The sequence below is a fragment of the Scardinius erythrophthalmus genome, assembly GCF_964197995.2.
Source record: "Scardinius erythrophthalmus genome assembly, chromosome: 3".
NCBI classification, from domain to species: domain Eukaryota; kingdom Metazoa; phylum Chordata; class Actinopteri; order Cypriniformes; family Leuciscidae; genus Scardinius; species Scardinius erythrophthalmus.
This window is the reverse complement of record NC_138223.1, coordinates 2,449,681-2,465,606: the sequence shown is the minus strand read 5'-3', so window position 1 is coordinate 2,465,606 and position 15,926 is coordinate 2,449,681.

Below are 15,926 nucleotides of genomic sequence, written 5' to 3'. Positions count from 1 at the left end.
ACGGGACAAATGGTCGGTGCTCCCGGCGCATGGTCTAAAAGGGTTGTCCCTATTCTCTTAATGAGTAATGGGTGTGTTCTGGGATTTACGTGCGTTAAACCAATCAGAGTCTCATCTCCCATTCCCTTTAAATGCCAGTTGCGCACGCGCCATGGCAGATTCACTATTTACATGACGGAACTTGATAGTGGAAAGACCGAACGCGTCTCCAGAGCGCAAACGGATCTGCTCGTGTACGAGGTTAAAGTGCGCAAGCAGAACATCTACGGGACAAGCCGGATTCACCATATCTTTATGTACACAATAATAATCTTTTACATTGTAATCCTTTTATTTTAAATATTTGTCATGTTTGTGTGCTGCTGTGCGTCCCTGTGTGTGTAATAGGCAGAGTGTACGCGCGTTGTGGACCCGCCTATAGGCGCACATTACTAACGCGCTCTTTAAAGAAAAAGAAAAAAAATTGCGGCATTGACTTTAGACCAGGTTTCAGATGGTCGACGGCTCAGTCTATTTCTGTTGCCTCGAAATAGCAACACGCCAACAATGCGCCAGAACACACCTCGTTTTCAGACCAGCAGCCCATGGGTGCGCAAATGGGGACAAATGCATTTGCTATTTAAACAACATGGCGCAGGATGTGAAAATGATAACTGCGTCGGGCTGAAACTTGCAAAAAACACTTTGCGTTGCGCTTGACGCTGCATTGCGCCGGGTGTAAGATAGGGCCCTTAGAATGTTTCAGCTAGTCGGCATTAGGCATACTTATGCATTGTTCTATGCCATTTTTTAGTATAAATGGTGCGAGTAGTGTGTTCACACTGAAAATTCCAAGAAGAAAAGGTGCACTTCAAATACCCGTATTTTACACTTAATTAACCAAAAATATAAAGCGTGGAATATTGGACTCTTCATACTCTCAACTCAATTCGCAGCTTTAATTACGTAGCTAAAGGGAAAGACTTTCAAACTGGGCTGGATGACAAATAGCCTAGTGTAAACCTCATACACTAGATAGTTAAGTGCGTAGTATAAGTGCATGGTGTATAGTATGTCATTTGGGTCACAGCTGTACTGTGTACTATATTTTGTTTCAGCAATATTTATTCTTTCATATGTTGTATTTTGAGGGCATTTCATCGTACTAGACAATATTCACCTCTATATTATGCAGCGTATATGTCTGTATCCATCTATCCATCCATCTGAAATTTGGTACATCACTACTAGTGCAAAGTGTCCATAGATTGGATACAAGAAAGTATACGGACACGTTTTATAAAGTCCCGACTGTGAAGATCTTTTGCGATGTATAAGAAGCTTTTGAGCGCAATTTCTTATGTAACATTAGCAGTGGCTCCCATGGCTTGGAAAGTTAATGATGAAGTTCCTAAAGTTTCTTTGTCAACAGTGGCATCTTTGGCATGGAAAGGTCTTTTGACTACTGTTATTTTACAATTCCTACACCCAGTAGAAGCATCAAAGCTTGTGTTATGAAGGCCAAACTCTTCATAAAGAGGGATAGATATGGTCATTTCTGATTCAAACACGCTCCTAAAGTTCTCTGTAATTCTCTATAACTAAGACTGACTCCTTGCAAACGCTCGTCAAGTTAAAGAGAGAGGGAGTGTAAACAGAACTCTCCGCCACCTCCTATTCTCTTCCTTATTTCACGATCTGTTATGTCTTGACATCTCCATTAACTCATAAATCCAATACAGTGGAGCTCAACAGAATCCGTCTCCAGGCGAGGTTGGGGAGCCAGAGGAGCCCGGAGAGGAGGAGAGAGGGATGGGAAATGATGAGAAGATCAATCGGTCCCTGGGCTGTCACTCCGCTCGCTCGTTTTCACATCCATCTCCACCCTCCTCCCTCCATCCATTCGTCGGAGACTGACACCACCCCTCCTTCTTCTGGCAGGCCCGGCGGATTCTGCAGGCGCGGCTGTTTCGGGCCCGCAATAATCCGATTGAGTGTGGGATCAATGACAAGCTGTGGTCAGCGATCTGTAGTCGCTCCGGCTCCCGTTGCACGCTGACCACAGGATCCCCAAACCGCTGACCACCTAACCGGCATGGCCTGACCACTAATTTGGTCTGCTATGCCAAGGCGCCTGGCCAAGGTGGGCAAGTAAAACGGGCATGTGAAGCGCCTAAAATATACTGCTTCAAATGTTAATGTTTGTGTATGTTTCTCTAGCTCAACTCTAGTGATGTCACGGTCATGGATTTACCTTAAATTAAATGGTTTATGCTTTAATTAATGCTGGAATTTAACCTTGAAAGTTTCCTAGCTCCCGGGAACGGTGTGATGCTTTTTGACTGAAACTTGAGTGCTCGATAAATCTGAAATAACTAAGTAAATCGGAATAACTTCTTACTGTAAACCTTCACTATATGTAATATAAATCAAAAACCACGGTATAAGCTTTTTCTTATATTAACTGTATTTATCGCCTGGCTTGACCACTCATTTAGTTCGCTATGTTAAAGGGTGGACACATTTCTGTTGCTCAACTAGTTCTAGTAATGGTAAGATCATGGGTAGAGCTGCTAGATTATGGCAAAAATCAAGCTGAAATAATGATTATTTAACACGGTTATATGATCAAAGTCTTATTTCACGATATGAGTAATTTTAAATAAATGAAATTTCACATTTATACAAACTTCTGCAAAAACTAGGTTAACTAATGTAAGAAAAAGGTCCTCAGAACAATTACATAAGACAAGTAAACAGATCCGTAAACCGCTGAACACTAATTTGGTCTGCTATGCCAAGGCACCTGGCCACGATGGGCAAGTAAAACTGGCATGTGAAGAGCTTAAAATATACTGCAATTATGACTTCAAATGTTAATGGTTGTATATGTTTCTGTAGCTCAACTCTAGTAATGTCAAGGTCATGGATTTACCTTAAATGAAATAGTTTATGCTTTAATTAATGCTTGAATTTATTCTTGAAAGTTTCCTAGCTCCCGGGAACGGTGTGATGCTTTTTGACTGAAACTTGAGTGCTCGATAAATCTGGAATAACTAAGTAAATCGGAATAACTTCTTACTGTAAACCTTCACTATATGTAATATAAATCAAAAACCACGCTATAAGCTTTTTCTTATATTAACTGTATTTATCGCCTGGCTTGACCACTCATTTAGTTCGCTATGTTAAAGGTTGGACACATTTCTGTAGCTCAACTAGTTCTAGTAATGGTAAGATCATGGGTAGAGCTGCTCGATTATGGCAAAAATCATGCTGAAATAATGATTATTTAACACGGTTATTGGTGGGCGTTATGATCAAAGTCTTATTTCACGATATGAGTAATTTTAAATAAATGAAATTTCACATTTATACATACTTCTGCAAAAACTAGGTTAACCTATGTAAGAAAAAGGTCCTCAGAACAATTACATAAGACAAGTAAACAGATCCTTAACCCGTTGAACACTAATTTGGTCTGCTATGCCAAGGCACCTGGCCACGATGGACAAGTAAAACTGGCATGTGAAGAGCTTAAAATATACTGCAATTATGACTTCAAATGTTAATGGTTGTATATGTTTCTGTAGCTCAACTCTTGTAATGTCAAGGTCATGGATTTACCTTAAATGAAATAGTTTATGCTTTAATTAATGCTTGAATTTATTCTTGAAAGTTTCCTAGCTCTTGAAAACGGTATGATGCTTTTTGTCTGAAACTTGAGAGCTCTATAAATCTGGAATAACTAAGTAAATCGGAATAACTTCTTACTGTAAATCTTCACTATATGCAATATAAATCAAAAAAACTTTTTCTTAAATTAACCATATTTATTGCATGGCCTGACCACTCATTTGGTCCTCTATGTTAAATGTTGGACAATGTTGTAAGATCATTGGTAGAGCTGCTCGAGAATGGCAAAAAATTAATAATCACGGTCAATACTGAAATCTCTATTATTTAACACGATTATTGGTCACACAATTTCATTATACATACTTCAGCAAAAACTAATACTAATGTAAGAAAAAGGTCCTCAAACAATGACTTAAGACAAGTAAACAGTCAGCAATACAACAGAATGAAAATACAAATTAAATAAACAGTGTTTTAGGTTTTTCAGGAAGATTGGTGGTATTCAGAAGTAATAGCCTACAACAAAAAATGTAAAAACACACAGCATAGTCTTAATGTAAACATTAAATATAGATTCATCCTTATTAAAGCTACTTAAGTCATTCAGTCAAGAGCAGTAAGTGATTTTTCTTTGTCATTTGTTAAGTATCATTAGCCGCGTTTCCATTACAGATTTGCGCAAATGTTTTGCGCTATTATCTAAATATCGATAAAAAACTATTGCGAAATGACGGCGTTTCCATTAACCGATGTTATGCGACTAAAACGTCCTTTTTTCTCTCGCGGTAAGTCATTCCAAAAATCACGGCAACTGACGTTGGTTTATAACATATCACAGCCAACGCATTAGACATTATTATTATTAATGGAAGGAGTACGTGGCGTGTTATCCAAGCATCAGGGAAAGACCCTTATAATGCGAACGACACATGTTTCTGGGTGTTTCGCCCTCATTTCTGCTCCGAGGTTTTGATTGTGGCATTTCTTTGAGATTTAGAATCCAGTATTCCTATAGTCTAATTATTATTATTTTTTAATGAATTTAATAAAGAACTCTGTCTTGTATTCTGTCCAAACGATCCATGTAGGCTATTTTGTGTCCATTCGTTTTTCCTTTTTTAACCCGTAGTTGAAAAACGAAAAATGAACGGTTGTTGTCTTTTTAAAACGCAAAGTTGAACACCAAAATTTTAATTTGAACTGGCTACACCAACTGCTGCGCAAAAAAAAAGTAAATATCGAAGAATTTTCAGATTTTTGTTTAGGACTTTTTGCCCCTTTATTAAACATTTAAAATAGTCACAAATTAATATGGAAAACATCTCGATTTTACTGGTTTTCTAAGGCCAAATTAGAACCTGGAATTGATGTTTTCCCGCAGTGCTGAATGAGAAGAGCCATTAATATTATTAATAAACTATTGTTTTGGCTAAAATCACATCTCCATCTCCGCTGTTAAGCAGATGCGCTTTTAGAGAGAAATGCACCTTTCATACGAATTACAAAATCAGAAGGTATTAGCTTTCGATTCGAATTTGTTCGTTTTAAAGTGGACATTTCAAGCTTTAGCCTATATTTTGTTTCAGTTCTCGCGCTCCAGTTTACGGAGATCATGAAAGTGCGTCTGATTGTTTTCTTTTACTTTACAAAAGCACAACGTTTTATTTTGTTATTGTGAGTATACACAAATAAAAGTAGTTGAGAATAATGTATTATTATTTTCTGTATGGCCAGAAATGATAGAGTATTTTTAAGTTGTTTCCACTGTTGATAGGAAAATGCAAGTGTTCACGCCCGCGCCTCTGTGCCATGCAGTGCGCGCTCCTCACGCTTTGTTCTTTTTTTGCATAAAAGCGTCTTCTAAATATAGCCTATTAAATGTTAAAATAAAATAATATAAAATAATTATTAGGCCTATTTGCGTAGCTATACATGGACCTCAAACACACCGCGTCTTCTAAGTCAGGTGACTGTAAATGCGCAAAAACTGTTTCCATTGCAGTTTTGCGAAATATTCCTTTTTCGAATTGCCTGAAAAACCACCTCATGAGAGCGTAAAAACTTTTTTGCGATAAACGGGAGTTTTTGCGAAATTGACGTGTTTCCATTGAGCGTATTTTTAATTCGCAATTTCAATTTGCGCAATTTGAAGGGTAATGGAAACGCGGCTACAAATGAAAGACTGTAGCAGGTTTATTAGGCTACTGTCACTTTAAGACCCGCACAGATCCAATATACTATTACACACGAGTTTTCTTTCTCAATAGTGTACGTTGAGACATTTTGACAGTTTTGTGTCTAGGCCTGTGTGTTTAGGTGTGTATCCGCATTCGGCTCCGCCTCGGAGTGTGCACGCAAAAAGCTGCCGGGGGAACTTTGCCTCTTTTGCGGCTTAATGAGCTTTTAATAACGCTGTTTAATTTCAAACAGAATTTAGCAACAGCAGACTGCATTTTACAACACTCAACACGGCACAATAATCGTTTTACCTTGATATTATATTGTTTTCATAATCGTTGGGAGCCAAAATTGATAGTGATTAATTGCACAGCCCTAGTCAAGGGTTTACCTTAAAGAATAATGCTTTTGGTCCCCTGTTTATACTAGAATTGATGCCAGAATTCATACATGAAAGTTTCCCAGCTCTTCACAACTTTATGAGCAGAAAGTGATGCTTTTTGTGTGAAATTCGAGCGGTCGATAAATCTGCACCATCGCCTCTTCAGAGTGTGGCCCGTGGGTGTTGGTCAGCCATCCTCTCCTCTTGATTGTGTTTGTGTGTTTCTTGTGTGCTTGCGGTGTTCTCGGGTTTCCTTAATGGTTCCCAGGATGCACTGTGGCTGTGGCGGGGGGGTGAGGCTCAATGAGACACATGAGATGCAGCCCAGCGAAGGATATGGCCATCATTGACATCTTCCACAATTCATATCCTCAGCCATTGCAGGGAATGTACAGTCTGTACATCAGTAAACACCTTTCTGATTCATGCATTAGCCGTTAACAGAATTAGGAAGTTGGATAAAGACCGAATTGCAGGTGATGCAGGACTGATTGTTCCATTAGTGTAGCGTTTTCGTGCCATTTTTCCAAAAAGAACCATTACAGTGCGCACACATTCTCTCTCGATAACCTTTCCTCTTTCCCAGGAGGCTCCGCTCCATGCATGGAAAAACTTTTCTATGCAGTTCAGTTTTTTTTACAATAATCGCACAGAATCAGCATTATTCTGGTCAGAGGTTTGCTCGATATCTTTGTAGAAACTAATTAAACAAAGTCAGTGCATCTGATGTGGATGGATGGCTTTTTAATGATGTCAGCTGAAGTGAATATGCAAGCGTTCTCGCGCCAATGGCAGATTGCAGATTGATTTTCCAAGGGTGTCATTACATATTATTAAAATCTCACGCACCGAGTGAGGAGAGCGTTGTTGAAGACACTGGATTAGATTGCGGCATCTTGCAGACATCAAACGGTCAACAGCCTCCTTCTAGATGCTCACCTTTTCAATGCTCTTCTAACTCACCAAATGCATGGTCAAGAAATGCAGTACTGATGAAAACTTACTGAAAGAGACTGAAATTAGGGGGATAGTGACTTTATTGATGAGATTTATGCTGGAATTATGCAGATAGATTAAAATTAAGCAATGGGATTCAACCAAAAATTAAATTAAATAATTACAAAGAATCAGTGCACATTGCGTAACTCATTAAATTAAACGATTTTGATGTTCTATTTTTAAGACTAAAATAGTTTTTCTTGTAAAATGTACTTCAGTAATCTTTTATTTAAAACTTCCAAAAGTTATACAACTCCTTTGTATTTTCTTTAAAACCGTTTTATTCATGGTTAGTTATTTGTATTTAAGTATTTTGTATTAATGAGTGCAAAAACGTCTTTGTCAAAGCATCTATCCTCCACATGAGGAGAAAGAGACTAAGTGAAATTAGGAGATTGTGACTTATTGATGAGATTTATGCTGTAATTATGTACAGTAGTTAGATTAAAATTAAGCAATGGGATTCATGAGATAGTACCAAGCAAAAATGAAGCCAAATAATTACAAAGAATCATTGCGCATTGAGTAACTCATTGAATTGAACATTAAAATTTTAAAGACTAAAATAGTATTTTCGGTTACACTTTATTTTAAGGTGTCATTGTTACTGTGTAATTATATATTTAAGTACTGAGTAATATTAAGCAACTACATGTACTTACTATAGGTTTAGGATTAGGATTTGGTTGAGGGTTAGTTGCATGTAATTATGCATAATTTACTGTTATTACTATGGTAAGTACATGTAACATATGTAACAAGGACACTATAAAATAAAATGTTACCGTGTTTAAATGTACTTCAGTAATCTTTGTTTTATTTAAAACTTAGAAAAAGTTGTGAGCAACCTGCTGTCATAGTGGAGATTTTAACTCCTTCTTTAAAATGTAAGCATCTAGTTTGCATTACATTTTATTCATGGTTAGTTATTTTTTATGAAGCATTTTATGTTAAGCATCCATCCTGAACATGAGTCATATTTTATTCGACATCTTCCAAGAGCATCAATTTAAAAGTAAATGCATCATTTTTATTGCCGCTCTTGTTGATGTTGCATCTTGGAATGTTCCAGTCTGTGTAATTGTTTAAGAATATATATACACTGTAAAAAAAAATCCCGTAAAAAAACGGTAAATCTCTGGCAGCAAAGTTTCCAGACGGGTTCTGTTAAATTACAGCAAATTACCATTTCACAAAATTACAGGCAAAAACCGTAAAAATACAGAATTGACTTTACGGTCAAAATTAATTCAATTACAGTACATTACTGTTAATAATGGCTTATTAAACCGTGGAAAAACAGATAAATTATGTCAAATTACATAAAAAGAACATTTAACTTTAAGGTTAAACTGTAAATTTAGGGTTTTATAAAGTTATTTTATAATAATGCTCTGTCTATCTACAGTAATTATCTTTTAATATATAGTTTTTCTGTGTAAAATAACTATGAAGTTATGTATAAAAATGAAATAAGTCCATAAATTCAAATACAAAGTTTGTATATTTACAGTTTTTATTTTTTTGCAGATCCAGTTTCATAACTTTGACCAATCTCTAATTAAGTACTTAATAATAGCAAATGTACAGTAAATTTCTGTTAAATTAACTAAAGGTACAAGTACGGAATACCTGCACATTTACAGTATTACTCATTAAACAAACACTGAACATCAATATACGTGAATGATAGGAAATACAAGCTTAGTATATCATTTAGAACATGTAAAAATTTCAACATTAAAAGACTTTATATTTATATTAAGAGAACAATAGAAGCAACAAGTGCAGTGACAAGTCCCAGTTAGTGTAGCACAGTGGGTCAAGTGTTTATGAAAAGATGGATCTTTAGCAGTTTCTTGAAAATGTGTTGAGTTGGGCAGGTCATCCCACCAGCAGGGAACAGTCCAGGGAAATGTCAGTGAAAGTGATTTTGTGTCTCTTTGGGATGATGGCACCACAAGGCGCCGTTCACTTGCAGAACACAAGCTTCTGGAGACACATAGATCTGAAGCAGTGAGTTTAGGTCTTGCTGCAGCATCTGGATCAGTTGCAGAGGTTTGACTGATGCTGGAAGAGCTGCCAGGAGAGCATTACAATAGTCCAGTCTGGATAGAACAAGAGCTTAGACAAGGAGTTGTGTGGCTCCGATAGGAAGGGCCGGATCTTTCTGGTGTTGTATAAGGCAAATCAGCAGGATCACACAGCAAGGATGGTTTGGCTGAAACCATAAGCAGGTCTGTCTTGGCAAGGTTGAGTTGAAGGTGAAGGTCATTCATCCAGCAAGAATTGTCCATCAGGTAGGCTGAGATGCGAGCAGCAACCATCAGATCCTTTAGCTGGAATGAAAGGTAGAGATATGTGTCATTAAGTGATAGGAAAAGTCATGTTTCTAAATGACAGAGCCTAGTTACACTACAAAAAAAAAAATAAAAAAAAAAATAATAATAAATAAATAGATGGGTGGAATCTAACACAATCGTGGTCTTACTGTAGTAAAACCAAACATTGTGCAGCTCCAGTGGCCTCACAAGGATCAAATGAATATTCACATGGGAAAATACAGTATAAAACAAATTAAATGTTCTGCCACTTTTAGTGCAATCATATGGAATCAGATGACTCAGCCATAACAATATTTTAAATTACTTCTTCCCATACCTTGTTTGCCATGATCATTCTGCTTTCCACTTGACCTGAAATCACAAAAAATAAATAAATAAATAAATTTAACAACTCAGTATTACATTTACACATATCAGAATATGTTCCACTGGGACAATGCAAAACCTCAACTGACTATGATCTGGAAGCTGAGCAGGAAAGGGTAACAGAGAAGTTTTGAGCTGAGACACCTAGGGGTGTAAGTTAACTTTCTGTTCATCTGGATCAATGCAATTTTCATAACCAATGATCAAAAGTATCCTATGAAAAAGGCTACTATGATGACCCCAGGCCATCCAAAATGTAGATAAGTTCATTTCTTCATCAGAACACAAACATTCTATCAACTTTTATTTTATAAGCCTAATATATGCACATGTATGCATTCTATAGCTAACGTTACAAGTTGGCAAGCAGATGCAGCCAGAATATGCAATTTATCATGTGTTCATATTCTAGTCTCATGTGCTTCACTGTATCAAGTAAGTTACAGTATTTACTGAATTCGTTTTCTTAACAGTCTAGATAGCCACGTTAACCCTTACGAAAATTAACTATGGTTTAACCACAAAGAAACAAAAAAACAAACAAACATGGTAGGCCTATTTGTAGTATAACTGTAGTTATTAAAAATAGTAATAAAAATCCGCCAAAAACGTGGTTACTATAATTTTACTATAATTAAAACCAAGGATATTTTTTAAGAGAAGAGTTTTCAGCTTCCAGGCAGTGTTTCAAAATGTCCCACCATTTAAGAGATTGATTTACTGACAGATACTATCGCGTATTAACGAAGATTTTATATACAATTAAACGGACTTTGATATGTATAACAAGTCTACGAAAGCTCGTTTTAGGTCTTTTGAGGTGTGGGTTCAACAGATCTTTCTTAAAACAGATGGAAAATGTAAAGACGCATGCTACATTTTTAGTGTTTTGCCCTCCAGCTCTCGCCAGTTAACTGAACATCATTTAAGTATGCTAACGTTAGCTTGAAAACTGTAAACTTAACACAAATGTAATATAAAATATCGTTCACATGTAACTTAGTATAATGAGACTCTTACCTCAGCCGGTGATCGGTTGGCATGATGTCCGCTGTGACGAACAAGGCTCACTGAAAAGGGCGTTATTTCCGAAGAATCCAAACGGACTGACTGAAACAGCTCCTGCTCACGGCTGCTCTTGACGAATACGATTGCTAAGTTTGAACCACTGTTGATCTCACAATGAATCCACTTCACGAGAGTAGTCTGAATTCAAATCTCCCGCTTGCCCAAACTCGACTGATCAGCTACAGCTAACGTTAACCGTTGTGGGCGGGAGTAAACAGCGGAAATGAATTTGAACCTGCGTCATCGCGCGCGCGCACTCAAACACACACACACACACACACACACACACACACACACACACACACACACACACACACACACACACAAAGCCCTGAATGTGAAGCAACGGAGATTTGGAAAAATTATTCATGAAATATACATGAAATTATGGGAGAATAAGACAATGAAATAATGATCAAAATGAGTATAAAATAAAATGTGAAATAAAAAATAATTCAGGCCTACTGTAGTCTATGTAGGGTACTGTATGTACAAATCACTGTCTATGGTACAAATACTTTTATTTAACCTTAAAAAAAACTCACTTTAGCCCCCACATGCTTAATAATCTGTAGGGAAAACATATTGAATAGATGCTGATTTCCGCAGTTATACCTTCTTTACTTTGTTTTCTAATTTCACAGAAAAAATCTGTAAAATATTACTTATAATTTCTGTAAAATTACACATAACTCTGTAAAAATACAGACAAGTTCCTTTTAAAAAACGTAAAATTGCTGTAAAACCAAAATACAAGCAATTACCTGTAAATTTAACAATGGACCTTTAAATTACAGCAAATGCCTTTTATTTTACAGATATTTGCTGTATAATGACAAAACGGTAAAATTCTGTAAAAAAATACAGACAATTGCCTGTAAAATTACACTTTTTTTTTACAGTGTATTTTTTCTCTTCTCTAGCTTTCTGTCTAATCTAGTTGTCTAATAAACCTGGAATATTGTTGGCTCTTTAATGAATTGCTTTTGTTGATCTATTGTAAGTCGCTCTGGATAAAAGCATCTGCTGAATGCATAAATGTAAGATTAGTATACACTCTAAGTCAAAGCCCTAATTTTTCTTTCATACGTAATATGGATGGCCTCACAGAGCCACTGTCCCATTGAAGGAGTCCGTTCGGTCCATGACTGTAATGCTACCCCGTTCCTGCGACCCGGTCCCGGCTCCAGCTCAGGGTACCATTGATTTCCCGCGCCAGATAACGCCGTCTCGCTGTCGGCCCACAGTCTGTCCTACTCTGACAGCCGCTGTATCTCAGTCTAAATTACACGTGATTCTGTTTAGAAAAGCTATTTATTTATTTTTTATTTGCGTCTACTGTAAAGATCTAGAGTTGATGTCATTTCAGAGTTTTTTAGTCCTCATATCCTTGACAATTTGATATTGCTTGATATCCTTTGGAAACACAAGAAGGTTTATCTGTCAGTATATTTTCAGCCGTATGAAGTTACCCATAAGAACCTGCAGAGGGTGTTGCAGTGTCACATGATACACTGCGCTGACACACCGGCATCAGTGTCTTATAATCCACTGTTCCGGGATCAGCTGAGCAACAATCCCAGTTGGGAATCATCATTGTTTTAGCATCAGAGATGACCTCAAACCATCAGCTCCCAGCTTGCCGTAAAAGGCATTTACATTTATGCTTTTATCCAAAACGACTTACATTGCATTCCAAGTTACACATTTACATTCTTATCAATTTGACATACTTCAATGATTTTTACTCATATATGTATTACTAGTGTTCAAAAGTTCAGGGTCAGTAAGATTTTCTTCCTCCTTTTTTTTTAAAAAGAAAAGAAAATAAATTAATACTTTTATTCAGTAAGGATGCATCATATTAGAATGATTTGTGAAGGATCATGTGACACTGAAGACTGGATTAATGATGCTGAAAATTCAGCTTTGATATAAATTACATTTAACAATATATTAACTTTTATTTTGAATTATAATAATATTTCACAATATTCCTGTTTATATCGTATTTTTTTTAATCAAAGTATAGCAGCCTTGGTGAGCAGAAGAGACTTTTGAGCAGTAGTGTATGTAAATAAGTGTATAGAAAGCTGATTATTTTCTCTCCCTTTTTTTTGTGTGTGTGTAAATCAATTTCAGTAATTGCATCTCATTGGTGGCAAACAATAGGAAAGAAAACCACAAATCCGATGCTTTTTATATCTCATTCGTTTTGTCTTAGACAGTGGCATTAAATGCTTCTCAGATGTTGTGTCGGAAATCAAAAGTCTCAATATGATCTCAAGCATTTCTTAGTGAATTCATGAGCTGCTATGCACATACTTCTATTTTTATTCTCTCATTTTTGGCTAGAAACATTTAAAACAAAGCTTACATAACCGAGAGCTCCTTTAGGTCTCTTGAGACACCTCTGAGCATAATATACAGTTAAACCAAACATTATTCTGACACCAGATATAATTTTTCATATTTTTTTACTAGTGTGTGCAGGACACTATAGTTCATTTATGTAAGCGAGGAGAGCAAAATAAAGTAAACTGTGACATATTACACCCAATAATTATATACAGTGGACTAAATTTGGGAGCAGAAATGATTGGGACACTTTGAGCTGATCATGTTTTGCTGAAGTGTGTTTTCTTTAATTGCTAATGCTCTTTTTACACTCAGACTGAACACAATGAAGCATTGCTTGGTGATTGGTTGAGCTAAACTGGTATTATCTAATTGTGTAGTTAAATTTAACAGCTGACAGATATTCAACATAATTCATGTGTGAGACAGTCTAACAGAAGGACGGACAAAACCAGTCAAATATCAGCTGAGGTCATAACTCTGAGTTCTTTAGTACCATTTTCTAAACTATAGCGAATAAACTCTGATAACGTGAGAAAGGTGTCTGAATAAATTTTGGTTTGACTGTAGATTTATAATATTGGATGTTAGAAATTGTGCAACACAACCTTCAATTTAAAAACCCAATCTTTGCCACGTTTGAAAAGTTGTTTAGAGCGGAGCCAAAATGATCGGATCTCATTTTCCATTTCAAACAAGCTGAAACCCAAAGAACAACTGAGAGCGAGAGATAGAGAGCAGAGAAGAGTGAAACAATGTCTCTCTTCCCTCGTCCTCGAGGGAGAAGTGAGACCCTTTTAAGTGCTGTCTCTCTTTTTCTCCTGTCTTCCAGCCCTTCATCCCTCTCTCGACTCGCTGACATCCTATCAGGCTCAGCGGCTCGGCAGTCGATAGCCCATTAGTAAATAAGGGATGCATAATTTATTAAATATGCTTCAGATACATATTTCAGCCTTGGGTTACCGGTCATATCTCTTTGAGGAGTTTGGCTTTAATTAGGGTCTCCAGCAGGGGCGTCTCGCTCAAGCGTCTGTGAGCTATAGCACTCTGGACTGTCTCTGGTGACACTGACGTTAAGAGAGAATGAGGGCGTTTGGTGGAGATTTGGCTCTCTGTAATAATACACCCGCTCAGATCAGTGTGTGTTGAGTCTTGGATCCTGGTTAAGCATCGTCGCGTTAGTCGACTAGCTCTGGTATTGCTCGGGTTTGATGGTCTAGCTGATGGTTGGGTTTGATAGTAACCAGCATAAACCGGTCTAGACCAGAATTGAAAATTTATGTCTGGGCTAAACTTGTCTTTTCAACAGGGACACAAAAAAAGTCCTGGGAAAATTGTGCCAAAATTAATTTGTATTAGCAAAAACTAATTTAGTACAAACCAATGTCATTTTCTACTATGTAAACTCTTTACAATTTCAAAATTTTTGATTTTGTCACAATTTTAATTATTATGTATTATCATATGCATACCAATTATGTATGTACACAAGTATATACACACCCAGTAGCGTATATATATATATATATATATATATATAATATTTAAATATGAGGAAGAGCAAAACACTAAACTTGGTATCTGATATTAATTAAGGTATTTATCTGATAAAATTATTTGACAAAAAAGGCTAATCAACAGCTACAGGTTTTATTGTAAAATGCAAAAAAGAAAATGCATATAACAAAAACAAAACAAAAAATACAGACTGGAACATAATCAGTTTTTATATTTTAAAAAAACAATATATATGTTCTCTCTTGTTTTTGCATTTGTTCATAATTTTTTTTTTTGTATGACAGCCTGGCCAAAAATGTTGTCGGCATAATTTGTCATGTTTTATTGCGTTATTATCACAAATATAACAATGGACTCCAAGCACAACTGCGCAATGTGATTACAAAATCTTTAACGATTTAAAATTTTGTATAATATTTGAGTGAAGTTCTTTTTTTATTATTATTTTGGAGTGAAATATGACCCATAAAAGTTATTGACAGGTTTTCCTAAATACGAAGCATGTTTTTGTAGATTAGACACGGTGCACTTTTTTGTGAAACTAAAAGGCTACATTTAAATGATTCTATTATTGTAATATGAATGTATTTTTGCTGTGAATTTCAGTCTTGCGACAGTCCACTTCAGACACACGAATAGGGAAGATTAGTTCACTTTACACAGTTCCTCATTCGGGCCCCTGATTATCAGACGGTCCCGCACGGCCTCTGTGACATCATCGGCTTCAAGTTTCGATATTTCGATATTAATACATCCAAATCCTTGATGGATAGTGAATAGTGTTGACTTCCCAGGAGAATTATGGTACTTTATTATAACAGTAGCATGTACAACTAAGATTTCTGACAGTCCTTGACTTATTTTAATTTCATATTTTAGACAAACTTTCTAGCTGTCAATCATTTTTTTTTTTTGCTTTTATTCAGCAGGGATGCATTAAAGTGATCAGAAGTGACAGTTATAATTTGCAAGATATTTCTATTCCAAATAAATACTGTTCTTTTGATATATGTGATATACGATATATGTGTCATGGTTTCACAAAAATATGAAACCGTTTTCAACACTGATAATAATCATAAATGTTTCTTGAG